The sequence below is a fragment of the Bombina bombina genome, chromosome 5, assembly GCF_027579735.1.
Source record: "Bombina bombina isolate aBomBom1 chromosome 5, aBomBom1.pri, whole genome shotgun sequence".
Taxonomy (NCBI): Eukaryota; Metazoa; Chordata; class Amphibia; order Anura; family Bombinatoridae; genus Bombina; species Bombina bombina.
In genome coordinates, this window is record NC_069503.1 from 29,933,330 (window position 1) to 29,950,452 (window position 17,123).

Genomic DNA, 17,123 nt, shown 5'->3' on the forward strand with positions numbered 1-17,123 from the left:
ATTGTTATATCATCTGTGTGCCGGGATATTATCAGTGTGTCACAAACATACAGTGACTAATAATGCAATAAACATATAGAAATAACTTCACTCACTCACTATTTAATGTCTAATAGTATTGTTATATCAGCTGTGTGCCGGGATATTATCTATGTGTCACAAGCGTACAGTGACTAATAATGCAATAAAAACATAGAAATAACTTCACTCACTCACTATTTAATGTCTAATAGTATTGTTATATCAGCTGTGTTCCGGGATATTATCTGTGTGTCACAGACATACAGTGACTAATAATGCAATAAACACATAGAAATAACTTTACTCACTCACTATTTAATGTCTAATAGTATTGTTATATCAGCTGTGTGCCGGGATATTATCTGTGTGCCACAGACGTACAGTGACTAATAATGCAATAAACACATAGAAATAACTTTACTCACACGCTATGTTATCTTCATTAAACAAGGATTCACAACAAGATAGCACTTGAAAGTTACAAATACGTTAAAACTTTGACAGGTGGCTGCGCCATTTCATTCTTACTATCATGTGCTGTTTATATCTTTAAAATTTACCTGTTATCTGTATGTTTTCATAAATGATGCAAGATGTTAGCGTTTTATTTTAACTGAATTCATCTGTGGAAAACATACAGATAAAAGGTAAGTTTTAAGAAATATAAACAGCAGCATGATATAATGTTGAAAGAATGAAATGGAGCAGCCGCTCGTCAAAGTTTCAACGTATTTTTAACTTTCATAAGCATTTCCATATTAGTAGTATCTGTTTCGGACTTCTAATAAATGTATGAAGGCATGGTAAACTGTAGAGCAGCGGCGCTTCAGTGAAGGCTGCAAAATCAGACAGGCTCAGCTGTTCCGTCTGATTCTGCGACCCCTCACGGTGTAGTGTCGAAATCTGGAAGGAGGTGTCTGTAGCAGGTGATTGGTGGTCAACCAGTCACTTGTGCGGTCAGGAATGTGGTGACTTAATGGTCACAAATTCCGTCGGGTTGCCGATTTCGACACTACACCGGGATATTATCTGTGTGTCACAAACGTACAGTGACTAATAATGCAATAAACACATAGAAATAACTTCACTCACTCACTCACTCACTATTTAATGTCTAATAGTATTGTTATATCAGCTGTGTGCCGGGATATTATCTGTGTGTCACAGATGTACAGTGACTAATAATGCAATAAACACATAGAAATAACTTCACTCACTCACTATTTAATGTCTAATAGTATTGTTATGTCAGCTGTGTGCCGGGATATTATCTGTGTGTCACAAACGTACAGTGACTAATAATGCAATAAACACATAGAGATAACTTCACCGACTCACTATTTAATGTCTAATAGTATTGTTATATCAGCTGTGTGCTGGGATATTATCTGTGTGTCACAAACGTACAGTGACTAATAATGCAATAAACACATAGAAATAACTTCACTCACTCACTATTTAATGTCTAATAGTATTCTTATATCAGCTGTGTGCCGGGATATTATCTGTGTGTCACAAGCGTACAGTGACTAATAATGCAATAAACACATAGAAATAACTTCACTCACTCACTATTTAATGTCTAATAGTATTGTTATATCAGCTGTGTGCCGGGATATTATCTGTGTGTCACAGACGTACAGTGACTAATAATGCAATAAACACGTAGAAATAACTTCACTCACTCACTATTTAATGTCTAATAGTATTGTTATATCATCTGTGTGCCGGGATATTATCAGTGTGTCACAAACATACAGTGACTAATAATGCAATAAACATATAGAAATAACTTCACTCACTCACTATTTAATGTCTAATAGTATTGTTATATCAGCTGTGTGCCAGGATATTATCTGTGTGTCACAGACGTACAGTGACTAATAATGCAATAAACACATAGAAATAACTTCACTCACTCACTATTTAATGTCTAATAGTATTGTTATATCAGCTGTGTGCCGGGATATTATCTGTGTGTCACAGACGTACAGTGACTAATAATGCAATAAACACGTAGAAATAACTTCACTCACTCACTATTTAATGTCTAATAGTATTGTTATATCATCTGTGTGCCGGGATATTATCTGTGTGTCACAAGCGTACAGTGACTAATAATGCAATAAACACATAGAAATAACTTCACTCACTCACTATTTAATGTCTAATAGTATTGTTATATCAGCTGTGTGCCGGGATATTATCTATGTGTCACAAGCGTACAGTGACTAATAATGCAATAAACACATAGAAATAACTTCACTCACTCGCTATTTAATGTCTAATAGTATTGTTATTACAGCTGTGTGCCGGATATTATCTGTGTGTCACAGACGTACAGTGACTAATAATGCAATAAACACATAGAAATAACTTCACTCACTCACTATTTAATGTCTAATAGTATTGTTATATCAGCTGTGTGCCGGGATATTATCTGTGTGCCACAGACGTACAGTGACTAATAATGCAATAAACACATAGAAATAACTTTACTCACACGCTATTTAATGTCTAATAGTATTGTTATTACAGCTGTGTGCCGGATATTATCTGTGTGTCACAGACGTACAGTGACTAATAATGCAATAAACACATAGAAATAACTTCACTCACTCACTATTTAATGTCTAATAGTATTGTTATATCAGCTGTGTGCCGGGATATTATCTGTGTGTCACAAACGTACAGTGACTAATAATGCAATAAACACATAGAAATAACTTCACTCACTCACTATTTAATGTCTAATAGTATTGTTATATCAGCTGTGTGCCGGGATATTATCTGTGTGTCACAGACGTACAGTGACTAATAATGCAATAAACACATAGAGGTAACTTCACTCACTCACTATTTAATGTCTAATAGTCTTTTTATATCAGCTGTGTGCCGGATAATATCTGTGTGTCACAGACGTACAGTGACTAATAATGCAATAAACACATAGAAATAACTTCACTCACTCACTATTTAATGTCTAATAGTATTGTTATATCAGCTGTGTGCCGGGATATTATCTGTGTGTCACAGACGTACAGTGACTAATAATGCAATAAACACATAGAAATAACTTTACTCACACGCTATTTAATGTCTAATAGTATTGTTATTACAGCTGTGTGCCGGATATTATCTGTGTGTCACAGACGTACAGTGACTAATAATGCAATAAACACATAGAAATAACTTCACTCACTCACTATTTAATGTCTAATAGTATTGTTATATCAGCTGTGTGCCGGGATATTATCTGTGTGTCACAAACGTACAGTGACTAATAATGCAATAAACACATAGAAATAACTTCACTCACTCACTATTTAATGTCTAATAGTATTGTTATATCAGCTGTGTGCCGGGATATTATCTGTGTGTCACAAACGTACAGTGACTAATAATGCAATAAACACATAGAAATAACTTCACTCACTCACTATTTAATGTCTAATAGTATTGTTATATCAGCTGTGTGCCGGGATATTATCTGTGTGTCACAGACCTACAGTGACTAATAATGCAATAAACACATAGAGGTAACTTCACTCACTCACTATTTAATGTCTAATAGTCTTTTTATATCAGCTGTGTGCCGGGATATTATCTGTGTGTCACAGACGTACAGTGACTAATAATGCAATAAACACATAGAAATAACTTCACTCACTCACTATTTAATGTCTAATAATATTGTTATATCAGCTGTGTGCCGGGATATTATCTGTGTGTCACAGACGTACAGTGACTAATAATGCAATAAACACGTAGAAATAACTTCACTCACTCACTATTTAATGTCTAATAGTATTGTTATATCAGCTGTGTGCCAGGATATTATCTGTGTGTCACAGACGTACAGTGACTAATAATGCAATAAACACATAGAAATAACTTCACTCACTCACTATTTAATGTCTAATAGTATTGTTATATCAGCTGTGTGCCGGGATATTATCTGTGTGTCACAGACGTACAGTGACTAATAATGCAATAAACACGTAGAAATAACTTCACTCACTATTTAATGTCTAATAGTATTGTTATATCATCTGTGTGCCGGGATATTATCAGTGTGTCACAAACATACAGTGACTAATAATGCAATAAACATATAGAAATAACTTCACTCACTCACTATTTAATGTCTAATAGTATTGTTATATCAGCTGTGTGCCGGGATATTATCTATGTGTCACAAGCGTACAGTGACTAATAATGCAATAAAAACATAGAAATAACTTCACTCACTCACTATTTAATGTCTAATAGTATTGTTATATCAGCTGTGTTCCGGGATATTATCTGTGTGTCACAGACATACAGTGACTAATAATGCAATAAACACATAGAAATAACTTTACTCACTCACTATTTAATGTCTAATAGTATTGTTATATCAGCTGTGTGCCGGATATTATCTGTGTGTCACAGATGTACAGTGACTAATAATGCAATAAACACATAGAAATAACATTACTCACTCACTATTTAATGTCTAATAGTATTGTTATATCAGCTGTGTGCCGGGATATTATCTGTGTGTCACAAACGTACAGCGACTAATAATGCAATAAACACATAGAAATAACTTCACTCACTCACTATTTAATGTCTAATAGTATTGTTATATTAGCTTTCTTCCGGGATATTATTTGTGTGTCACAAACGTACAGTGACTAATAATGCAATAAACACATAGAAATAACTTCACTGACTCACTATTTAATGTCTAATAGTATTGTTATATCAGCTGTGTGCCGGGATATTAACTGTGTGTCACAAACGTACAGCGACTAATAATGCAATAAACGCATAGAAATAACTTCACTCACTCACTATTTAATGTCTAATAGTATTGTTATATAAGCTGTGTGCCGGGATATTATCTGTGTGTCACAGACGTACAGTGACTAATAATGCAATAAACACATAGAAATAACTTCACTGACTCACTATTTAATGTCTAATAGTATTGTTATATCAGCTGTGTGCCGGGATATTATCTGTGTCACAAACGTACAGTGACTAATAATGCAATAAACACAAAGAGATAACTTCACTCACTCACTATTTAATGTCTAATAGTATTGTTATGTCAGCTGTGTGCCGGGATATTATCTGTGTGTCACAAACGTACAGTGACTAATAATGCAATAAACACATAGAGATAACTTCACCGACTCACTATTTAATGTCTAATAGTATTGTTATATCAGCTGTGTGCTGGGATATTATCTGTGTGTCACAAACGTACAGTGACTAATAATGCAATAAACACATAGAAATAACTTCACTCACTCACTATTTAATGTCTAATAGTATTGTTATATCAGCTGTGTGCCGGGATATTATCTGTGTGTCACAAACGTACAGTGACTAATAATGCAATAAACACATAGAAATAACTTCACTCACTCACTATTTAATGTCTAATAGTATTGTTATATCAGCTGTGTGCCGGGATATTATCTGTGTGTCACAAACGTACAGCGACTAATAATGCAATAAACGCATAGAAATAACTTCACTCACTATTTAATGTCTAATAGTTTTGTTATATCAGCTGTGTGCCGGGATATTATCTGTGTGTCACAGACGTACAGTGACTAATAATGCAATAAACACATAGAAATAACTTCACTGACTCACTATTTAATGTCTAATAGTATTGTTATATCAGCTGTGTGCCGGGATATTATCTGTGTGTCACAGCCGTACAGTGACTAATAATGCAATAAACACATAGAAATAACTTCAATCACTATTTAATGTCTAATAGTATTGTTATGTCAGCTGTGTGCCGGGATATTATCTGTGTGTCACAAACGTACAGTGACTAATAATGCAATAAACACATAGAGATAACTTCACCGACTCACTATTTAATGTCTAATAGTATTGTTATATCAGCTGTGTGCTGGGATATTATCTGTGTGTCACAAACGTACAGTGACTAATAATGCAATAAACACATAGAAATAACTTCACTCACTCACTATTTAATGTCTATTAGTATTGTTATATCAGCTGTGTGCCGGGATATTATCTGTGTGTCACAAACGTACAGTGACTAATAATGCAATAAACACGTAGAAATAACTTCACTCACTCACTATTTAATGTCTAATAGTATTGTTATATCAGCTGTGTGCCGGGATATTATCTGTGTGTCACAAACGTACAGTGACTAATAATGCAATAAACACATAGAGGTAACATCACTCACTCACTATTTAATGTCTAATAGTATTGTTATATCAGCTGTGTGCCGGGATATTATCTGTGTGTCACAGACGTACAGTGACTAATAATGCAATAAACACATAGAGGTAACTTCACTGACTCACTCACTATTTAATGTCTAATAGTATTGTTATATCAGCTGTGTGCCGGGATATTATCTGTGTGTCATAAACGTACAGTGACTAATAATGCAATAAACACATAGAAATAACTTCACTCACTATTTAATGTCTAATAGTATTGTTATATCAGCTGTGTGCTGGATATTATCTGTGTGTCACAGATGTACAGTGACTAATAATGCAATAAACACATAGAAATAACTTCATTCACTATTTAATGCTGAATCTGTTTAATGCTTCTCTGCCCCCTGAAAGTGATTCGCTTGCTTGCTGTATGTCTGGTGTCACTCCCTTTCACCTCCGGTTGAATTATCGATCCGTATGCAGAAAGAGCGTCCCACTCGCTTGTGCTACTGGTCACTTACGGTCATGGTGAGTTTCCTGTGTAGCTTTAGGTTACCTCCGGCAGCTGCACGCCAACACTTCCGTGATACAAAGGGTCCCCACTGTTATTGTGATTCCTCTATTCACTACATATAAACTGTAATAAACAAACAGCAGGGAACAGTCCTATTTATTAAGGCAACTTTATTAGAAAGATGCAGCATTATCGTGACCTCTTATTGTGACTTCATCAGAGATGTCTGACAAAGCGCTTGATAAGCGAAAATGCGTAAGAATGGTCCTGATAATGCTGTTTTCTTTGTAATAAAGGAGCCATAATCCATAGGACTGTTCTCTGCCATTTGTTTTATTTATTTTATTTACCTTCATTATTTATTTCCCCCCATTTTCCTGTAATTTAAGTTTGAAAATCGTGTATTTTTCAGTCCTGAAAACTAAAAGTGCACATAGCAGCGTCACATATCTGCCCAGCAGTGGCTTCTTTTTGATCTAGGAGTTATATCTTACTGTAAGGTACTGTATATAATGTCAAGTTGCTATGAATACTTTCCTTTCCTTATGTGTGTCATCTTTTTAGTCCATAGAAAAAGAGGTTTGGTATTGCAATCACTATGTATATTATTAATTTAAAGATAAATGCAAAAGCATTTTTGTACATCTATTGTTGTATAAAATATAGTGAAAAAAAAATCTACTGGATTATAGTAATGACCAGTGTTAAAGCCCCTGTGTACACGGGCCAAAATGTTTAAGGAAATAAATATACATATCCCCCTATCCCTATATCCTTATTTTTCTGCAGTGTAGGATCCTCCTAACCCTCCAAACTCCCTGATCCCCTCTAAAACAGCTCTCTAACCCTTCACCCTCTAACAATTGCTGCCACCTTAGTTACTGGCAGCTGTCTGACAGTACCTATAAACCCCTTTTTTATTTTATTTTTTTATATTAAAAATGTTTCCCCTATAGTTTAGTGGTCCTACCACCTCCCCCTCCCACAATCACAATTTAGTACCCCCCACAACCCCAAACCCCTTTTCTGTAGTGTAGCTGCCCCATCCCTGTCCCTTTTTTCAGTAGCATAGGGCCCTCCCACTCACTCCCCTTCCCACCCCCTCCATTGCTGAGCCATCCGCCCACACCTCCCGCCGGCACCAGCAGAAGATCGTTACAGATAGTGACACACACAGTGTCTCTGTCTGTAATGATCAGGCATCTGCCCTCATATGGGGGAAGAGCACCGATCGCGCTCCGGCTCCACATGCGGCAGATGCCTGAAGCTTCAGTTGCTCCAGCTCTCGGCTGTAACATAAAAGCTGAGAGTGCTGGAGCTTCCTGACGCTGTCTCACACTGCGGGTAAAGGCCAGGTATGTTTGTCCTATGTTTGTCCTTGCGCAGTCTCCACTGCGCATGACGTCTTCGGACAAACATACTTGGCCTTTTATTATATAGGATATGAAGTTCCCAAGAGCTAATACACAGATTTGGACCTCTTCAGAACAACAGATAACTGTGCCTATGTACAGCATGTGAGAGGGAAACTAAGCATAGGAAAATCACATAACAAACAAACACTCAGAGGATGGACATTATGCTGCCGAATATCTAAAGGTCTCTGGGATGGCGCTATTATTTAAAGAGATAGTAAAGTCCAAATTAAACTTTCATGATTCAGATAGAACGTGTAATTTTAAACAATGTTCGGATTTACTTTTATCAACAAATCTGCTTTGTTCTTTTGGTATTCTTAGTTGAAAGCTAAACCTAGTTAGGCTCAAATGGTAATTTCTAAGCCCTTTAAGGCTTCCTCTTATCTTAATGCATTTGATAGTTTTTCACAGCTAGAGGGTGTTAGTTCACGTGTTTCATATTAAATAACATTGTGCTCATGAATGTGGAGTTATTTAAGAGTTGGCACTAATTGGCTGAAAAGCAAGTTTGTCAAAATATCTGAGATAAGGAGGCAGTCTGCAGAAGCTTATATACAAGGTAATTACAGAGGTAAAAGTATATTTTTATAACTGTGTTGGTTTTGCAAAACTGGGAAATGGTAAATAAAGGGATTATCTATCTTTTAAAGATGTGGTGAGTCCATGGTTCATCTGTAATTACTGTTGGGAATTCCACTCCTTGCCAGCAGGAGGAGGCAAAGAGCACCACAGTACAAACTGTTAAGTATTACTTCCCTACCCAAAACCCCCAGTCATTCTCTTTGCCTCTATGTGCATTGAGGAGGTGAAGTTTTAGTTTGTAATTAGTGTTTTTGTGAAGATAAAATCTTCAATCAAGATACAAGGTATAGCCTTATTCCTGTTAGTCTTTGTAGTCAAGCTGTGGTGGCTTTAAAGCGGTGGGGAACTTGCAAAGCGGTACTTTCTCAGTTTCTCTACCTTTGCTGCCCTGACTTCAGATACCTAAGTTGTTTTTTTGGCTATCTATTTTATGCTAGTCTCTGTGAGGAAGAAGGTGTCCTCTCATACTGAGGAACTGTCGTCCTGTCAGACAGGGATGCAGGTAAGTGCAAGTTCTTCCTGTTAAGGTAAATTAATGGGAAGCGTAAGAGGAAATCTAAAAATTCAGAGAGTAGGTTTTCTGTTCCTCTCGCTGACCCTCGGGTTCCTTTAAAATCAGAGGATGAGCGGAACCCTCACTCTGAGGGTGAGATTTCAGAATAGGACAGTGTAATGCCTTTCTCTGACGGTGAAGGTTCTTCCTTCAGATATAAGCTTGAACACCTTTGTGTATTATTAAAGGAGGTTTTAGCTACTTTGGATGACTCGGATGCTCAGACGGTAGTTATGCCTAAGAAGTCCAGTAAATTTAACAGTTTTTTTGATGTTCCTTCTTCAGAAGTTTTCCAAGGGCCAGATAGGGCTAAAGAAATCATAGCCCACTAGTGGGAGAAGTCAGGTGTGGTTTTTACACTGTCACTGGTGTTTAGGAAAATGTTTCCAGTAGCAGCCTCTATTAAGGAGTCTTGGGCTTTTTTTATTAAGGGGGGATTGGGTGGGTTTTAGAGTAGGGTTGGGTGTGTGGGTGGTGGGTTTTAATTTTGGGGGGTATTGCTTTTTTTTAAAAGGTAAAAGAGGACCTTTTAAGGGCTATTTGTAAATTAGTGTAGGGTAGGGATATTTTTTTATTTTGGAGGGCTTTTTTATTTTATTAGGGGGATTAGATTAGGTGTAATTAGTTTAAAAATTTGTAATTTCTTTTTTATTTTCTGTAATTTAGTGTTTGTTATTTTTCGTAATTTAGTTTATTTAATTGTAATTAATTGTAGTTTAGGTAATTAATTTAATTATAGTGTAGTGTTAGGTGTAATTGTAACTTAGGTTAGGGTTTATTTTACAGGTAAATTTGTATTTATTCTAGCTAGGTAGTTATTAAATAGTTAATAACTATTTAATAACTATTCTACCTAGTTAAAATAAATGCAAAGTTGCCTGTAAAATAAAATTAAACCCTAAGATGGCTACAATGTAATTATTAGTTATATTGTAGCTAGTTTAGGGTTTATATTATAGGTAAGTATTTAGTTTTAAATAGGAATAATTTAGTTAATACTAGTAAATTTATTTAGATGTATTTAAATTATATTTAAATTAGGGGGGTGTTAGGGTTAGGGTTAGACTTAGGTTTAGGGGTTAATAACTTTATTATAGTGGCGGCGACATTGATGGTGGCAGATTAGGGGTTAATAAATGTAATATAGTTGCGGCGACATTGGGGGTGCAGATTAGGGGTTAATAAATAAAATGTAGGGTTCGTCGATGTTGGGGGCAGCAGATTAGGGGTATAATGTAGGTGGTGGCGGTGTCCGGAGCGGAAGATTAGGGTTTAATAATATTATGCAGGTGGCGACAATGTCGGGGTCAGCAAATTAGGGGTTAATAAGTGTAAGATTAGGGGTGTTTAGACTCGCGGTTCATGTTAGGGTGTAGGTGCAGACATAAAATGTATTTCAAGAGGAGTTAGGTAAGGGAACCAAAAGGTTTAGGGTTTATTTAGCACTCATCCCTAAAAATTAAGAAGTTAAAAAATTGAATTTTTAATAATAACCATTTAAAAAACCAAGGAGAATCCTTGATAATGTACCCACGCTAAAACTGTGCACCTAGCCCCCCTGTTTCCTGGCCGATAGCAGCTCCCTCGGCTTCAGGTGTCAGGGACTAGGGACAGTATTAAAACCAATAGTAAGTGCACAACAAAGTGCTTACTGTAAGCACAAACGCGTTTCGGCTGTATTAATCAGCCTTTCTCAATGTGAAAAAGTAAGCCGAGGCCCGGGTGCCACCCCTTTATGTAGTGCTTGTAAGAAAGTTCATAGCCAATCCCTATCTCTCATTAACGTCCGCCCATTCAGTGACCAATCCAGAGTGGTATGTAGTAGGCACGATTGCCATTTGCGGCGTGATTGGATCCAACAATTTTAGACGTACCAATCATTGAGTCTGCAGTTTTACAAGGGGGACCGGCTGGTCTATCAGATAACGATCCTTTGTAAATATCGTCATTGGATGTAAACAATGGCATAAGTCCCTTTTTGCGACTAGTTACTGCTTAATCTATAGATCCTTCTATTATTATTCATATGTATGATTATTATACACATATCCATAGTCGTTATTTGCCGGCTTAGGTGCAGCATGGCTACATCAAAATCATGGTATTAAGCTAATGTGGCAACCCCTGTGTTATGTCAGTATATCATGTCCCTATCAAGGATTGATATGTACACATACATGGTCTATGGTATACTGTAAGTTAATACTATACTAAGGTATTCATCAATAATTGTCTTTAAATTAATAACAACGGATAACACATTTTTAAAGTGCCGCCCGTAGTGCTATATATTTTTTAGAAGTTCACATTACCATTTCCCTTATAATGTTCCAATTGGAATCCAACTCCCAATGACTCTGATTAACACCACTACCCTCAAAAACATGATTCATACCATTTACTACACACATGAGCTTCTTTTATATTGTATATGTATTTTCATACTAATGCAATAAAATGAGCAGCACCTGAATAGGAGAATATGTATAGTAAGTTCAAAAAATGAAACATAGGTACAACCAAGTAAAACTCCGTACTCCGAAACAAGTATATTGGGCCTTAATATGATAATAAACAAAAAACTTATGTTTTATTATAAATCTGTATATGCTCAAGTAATTCGGAACATACTAAGGTGTACAATGAGAGGTAGGAAATATGTTTGGGAAATAGGATAATAGTAATCTCTACTATGAATGCTCACACAGTACAGAATTAAGGGGAACCTTAAGGTATTATACAGCGTACTGAATAGAAAGGATACTGTATTAAACTAACATAGGGAGAATATGCTCTTATTGACCATACGTTAAGGAATAAATAAATATCTATAGAAGGATAACACATAACAACTAACATAGGTGTTGCCACATAGGTTCCATAACATGGACTGGATCTAATCATGCAGCACCTAAGCCGCTGGAAAACGACCATGTATGTGTACATATCAATCCTTGATAGGGACATGATATACTGACATAACACAGGGGTTGCCACATTAGCTTAATACCATGATTTTGATGTAGCCATGCTGCACCTAAGCCGGCAAATAACAACTATGGATATGTGTATAATAATCATACATATGAATAATAATAGAACGATCTATAGATTAAGCAGTAACTAGTCGCAAAAAGGGACTTATGCCATTGTTTACATCCAATGACGATATTTACAAAGGATCGTTATCTGATAGACCAGCCGGTCCCCCTTGTAACACTGCAGACTCAATGATTGGTACGTCTAAAATTGTTGGATCCAATCACGCCGCAAATGGCAATCGCGCCTACTACATACCGCTCTGGATTGGTCACTGAATGGGCGGACGTTAATGAGAGATAGGGATTGGCTATGAACTTTCTTACAAGCACTACATAAAGGGGTGGCACCCGGGCCTCGGCTTACTTTTTCACATTGAGAAAGGCTGATTAATACAGCCGAAACGCGTTTGTGCTTACAGTAAGCACTTTGTTGTGCACTTACTATTGGTTTTAATACTGTCCCTAGTCCCTGACACCTGAAGCCGAGGGAGCTGCTATCGGCCAGGAAACAGGGGGGCTAGGTGCACAGTTTTAGCGTGGGTACATTATCAAGGATTCTCCTTGGTTTTTTAAATGGTTACTATTAAAAATTCAATTTTTTAACTTCTTAATTTTTAGGGATGAGTGCTAAATAAACCCTAAACCTTTTGGTTCCCTTACCTAACTCCTCTTGCATATATATATTTAGGGTCAGCACCGGATAACTTATCTACCTATCCCTAAACCTACTATTCCTAGTGCCAGTTTCATAATTTGTAAATATATACAATAAAATGTATTTCCCCATAGGAAACAATGGGGTTGTGTTAGAAGCTGAACGCTGCTTTTTTGCAGGTGTTAGGTTTTTTTCAGTCGTATCTGCCCCATTGTTTCCTATGAGGAAATCTTGCACAAGCACGTTTAGCCAGCTCACCGCTACCATAAGCAGGCTGGTATTCAGGTGAGATGTGGAGCTAAATTTTGCTCAAAGCTCACTTTTTAGAGGCTAACGCCGGGTTGAAAAAAACCTGTAATACCAGCGTTGTTTGTAGGTGAGCGGTGAGCAGGAACTGAGCACTACAACCGGATCCAAAAGCCTTAAAATTTCCATCAGCAGGATAAGGCACAGTTTAAAGGACAGACCAGTTCATTTGAAAAGCGGTGGATCCGTAAGTGTATCCTCTCTGGGATTACCAGTGCACGACTTTTGCTAATTCATTTAACCGACTGAGGCATCTGAGCGTGCAGTTGCACTATGTGCTCAAAGTAAAGCCGTATGAACTTTTCCATTCATTTGTGGATCAATCTGGAAAACACAAAATTCTCACTCTGACATACAAAGCCCTCAACTGCACTGCTCCCCCTATATCTCAGACCTTGTCTCCAGATACTCTCCCTCCCATCCCCTTCACTCTGCTCATGACCTCCTACTCTCCTCCTCTCTGGTTACCTCATCGCACTCCCATTTACAGGACTTCTCCAGACTGGCTCCCATCTTGTGGAACTCTCTGCCTCGCCCCACAAGACTCTCTTCTAGTTTTGAAAGCTTCAAGCGCTCCCTAAAAACTCTACTGTTCAGGGATGCATACAACCTATGCTAACCTTACTTTATACCAGTTCCTCTCCTCCATTGCTATCCCCTGAAACCCCTTAGCATGTAAGCCTAAGAGTCCAGCTGTTTGTAGATCACCTTCTTAAGAGTGGATTACAACAGTGCAACTCTTGGCAGGGCCCTCTACCCATTTGATCCCTTTAATTGTTTTGTTGTACTCCCCTTTGTTTATAGCGCTGCGGAATCTGTTGGCGCACTAAAAAAACCCGATAATAATAAGCTAATTTGATGGGCGTGCGAAAGCACTAAGTGCCCTCAGTTTACTAATATACTGTGTGACCTTCTTTTCTTTGTATATAACACATTGTATGAGAAAGTGTTTAATTTTACTGTTATTGAAATAATGTTGCTATTTGTTTCAACTTTTAAGTTGTGTGTAATTTATCTGCAATTATTAAGCGCTCCCAGTGAGTAATTTCCAAGTGGAATATCACCACACCTGTGTTCAGCTGTTTCAATTGTAAATAAATAGATTTTTTGTGCAGCCAGGTCACGGTTTGGCTTTTGTGTTTATTGTTTAAGAAACCCTTCCTTAATATGGTATATATTTATATTATTATTGTGACTGCTAGCACTCAATTTGTTTATTAATAATACAGTCCCATTGAGAGTGCTGCCACAACAATATGAATTGTTAGATTATAAACATAATAATATAGAATATATGGATAATATTGATATTTTCTAGCAAGCTGGAAAAGCTGTTCTGCGGGGGGAGATTATTGCATATATATATGCAAATTAAAAAAAAGATAGAACAGAGAAAAATGCAGGTTTCTAATCAGCTAATTAATGCATATTCAAGGTATATCAGAAAACAAGATCAGGATATCTGGGGGGAATATTTACTAGCTAAAGAGTAGAGAGTCAATTTTTTCATGAGTTAATCTATTAAGCAAGATTTTAAAAAGGCCGCTAAATACTATAGATTTGGTAATAAATCCGGAAGTTTACTGCCACAGATTAATAGATAGCAAAAAAGACCCCATTTATCACAAAAATTAAATTACAGGATAGGGAGCTAATAGAAATGGGTAAAATTATGGAAGCCTTCCATAACTTTTATGACAATTTATATTCTAACCCTAGTATTGATGTGGTGAAGAGAGAATGGTATCCCAGGGTCAATAATAACAATTTGGAGAAAATAAACACCCCAATTTCAGAAGTTGAAATAGCATTAAAGAATTAGCAAGTAATAAAGCAGCCGGTCAAGATGGACTTCTGGCTGAGTTTTAAAAAATTTTAACAAAGGAGACCATAGAGGTCCTGACTTTATTATTCAATAATTTCTGGTGTGGCCAACCCCCCCCCCCCCCAAGGGAATTTAATGAATCAGCAATCACTCTTATTTTAACAAAATTAATTGCAAAGAGAATCCATCCCTCCCTGGGGGATGTGATAAGTCCTGACCAGACTGGCTTTATGAAGGGTAGATCTCTATATGTGAATATCAGGACTATTTCTAATACTTGGTATAATTTGAAGTATAAAAAAATATCAACCAGAACAGGATCTATCTATCTATCATCTCTTTGGATGCTTGCAAAGCTTTTGACTCCATAACATGGGATCATCTCTTGACCTCTTTGAATAAATTTGGATATTTAGCTAATATTTATAATGTTGTAAAAAATATATATTCAAAATCATCTGCATACTTGCTGAATAATAACTCTCAGACTGCCCCATTTAGATTATTACATGGGACACGACAAGGATGCCCATTAACCCCACTCTTTTTTAATCTGGCACCAGAATCCTTTGCCATACTGGTAAAAAAAGAAATACAGGGTATAAATATGTTTAGAAAAGAGATTACAACAGCTTTGTATGCAGATGATCTCTTCATTTTCACCCAAAACTCTTCAATGAATTCCCCAAACATTTGTAGAATTATTGAGCTATTTAGTACTTACTCAGGATATGTAGTTAATGTAAACTCTCCCTCCTTCTACCCCTCACACTAAATTTCACAGAAGTATCAAGCCATTAGATCAGCAACAGCTAGCTAGCTCTCTCAAACCTCTTCTCTCTTCCATCCCCTCCTTTTCCTGTCCTGATGAATCTATCTGCCACTATAACTCCACCCTTACATTGGTCCTTGATAATCTGGCCTCACCTACCATAGCTCAGAAAACACACACTCATTCTCAGCCCTTGCATACTCCTATGATACGGTACCTACGCAGATGTTTCCGTACTGCTGAGCAACACTGGAGGAAATCTCGGAGTTCTGCTGACTTTCTTCACTATAAGTTCATCTTGAACTCTTACTATTCTGCCTTTAATCTATATAAGCAACATTACTTCTCTACTCTTATCTCTACTCTTTCTTCAAACCCAAAAATGTCTGTTCTCCACATTCAATACTTCTCTCCACCCACCCCCACCTCCCACTACAACTTTTCTCTCAGCTCAAGATTTTGCCAGCTACTTCAACAACAAAATCGACTCCATCAGAAATTAAATCAGCTCACAACATACTACTGGTCTCCCACCCCCTCAAAAGCTCACAATCATTCAAAACGCACATAGCCACAAATTTAGCTATTTTGCCCCTGTTACAGAGGATGAAGTTTCTGCCCTTATACTATCTTCTCACCTCACTACCTGTCCCCTTGACCCTATCCCTTCACAGCTACTACCATCCCTCTCTTCTACCCTTACCCCTATACTCACATACATCTTCAACCTCTCCCTCAGCACTGGTATAGTTCCCACATCTCTTAAACATGCATTAGTCAAACCTATCCTCAAAAAACCTTCTCTCTATTCAACCTCCCCATCCAACTATCGCCCTATTTCCCTACTCCCTCTTGTCTCAAAGCTTCTTGAAAAGCTAGTATATGCATGTCTATCCCATTTCCTTACATTAAACTCCCTCCTTGATCTACTGCAATCTGGATTTTGCCCCTATCCCCTTAACAGAGACAGCAATTGTAAAGGTTAACAATGACCTACTTATAGAAAACCCCAAAGGCCACTTTTCTCTACTTATCCTCCTCGATCTGTCTGCAGCCTTTGATACTGTCGACCACCCTCTTTTGCTCCATACCCTCCAATCCTTCAGCATCTGCAACACAGCTCTCTCTTGGTTCTCTTCCTATCTGTCTAACCGTACCTTTAGTGTTTGCCTTCTCTGGGGCATCCTCTGCCCTGTTAGCTCTTTCTTTTGGGGTAACCCAAGG